The sequence below is a fragment of the Nannospalax galili genome, unplaced genomic scaffold (genome assembly GCF_000622305.1).
Source record: "Nannospalax galili isolate Female #2095 unplaced genomic scaffold, S.galili_v1.0 scaffold528, whole genome shotgun sequence".
Lineage (NCBI taxonomy): Eukaryota > Metazoa > Chordata > Mammalia > Rodentia > Spalacidae > Nannospalax > Nannospalax galili.
The window spans coordinates 3,203,363-3,204,271 of NW_008359681.1; the positions used below are offsets into that span (position 1 = coordinate 3,203,363).

The window sequence follows — 909 nt, forward strand, 5'->3', positions numbered from 1 at the left end:
ACCTATCAACTGAGGCTTTTGCTACTGCCTCCACACTATATTTTCCCCAGTTCTCCCACTGAATAAACGGAGCTGTTTCACTGTGTCTGGAGCTGTATCACTGCTGTTTCACTGAGCCTGGGACCAGCTTCCCTGGAAGGGCTTTCTTCTGTCAGTGCTCACTGGCCGTCCTGACCCTGTTCATCGCTTCTGCTCTCCCTGACCTCGTGGGCTGGTGGCCAACAACCCGTGAAGAGAGGGAGAGACCCCCGCATACAGGCACACACAGTCATACATACACATTTTTAAAGAGAGCGTGCAAGTCCTTGTGGTAGACAATATTAGTGTTTTCTAACACTTGGAAGGTTTCTCAATTCTCAACACACAGAAGATGGAATTATTCAACATTCTTGTCACTGAGCAGAGCCACATGACTGGTCCTAGTCAATGAAGTGGGAGCAAATATAGTGGGTCACTTGTGGCTAAGACAGAAGCTCTCACACTGTTCCTCAGTCATCCTCTCTCACTGTGCAGTGATCACAGAGAAGCACTCCTTTTGAAAAGGAGGGAACAGAGAGTGAAGTAACTGCATTACTGAACATATGGGATGATTGCCCCCAAATTTTGCTCAGCCCAGCAGTGAACTCTGTATGAGAAAAAAACATAAGCTTCTGTTGAGCTACAGAGTTTAAGTACTACTTTTTATAGCAACATATCTTGGCCTAAACTAAGAGAGTCCATTGTCATATTAATTGCCAAATTCTCTAATTCCTTCTCATTTGGATTTTCCACACGCTGTTTTCACTGTTTTACAACACGATACCATTCACTCTTACCTGTGCTGATGGGGCTATATTGCTTGTTTCCCATTTTAATCCGTTCCAATTCATCTTTCTCACTTTCAGAGTTAGCATTTTAAAGTTTAAAACT

General features: G+C 43.8%; 1 protein-coding gene across 1 annotated transcript in view; it reads right to left on the minus strand.

Moving 5' to 3' along the window:
- Hs6st3 (heparan sulfate 6-O-sulfotransferase 3) overlaps positions 1-909 on the minus strand; it is an 844,070-nt gene that overhangs the window by 377,196 nt on the left and 465,965 nt on the right. The gene's annotated exons all lie outside the window — the stretch shown is intronic.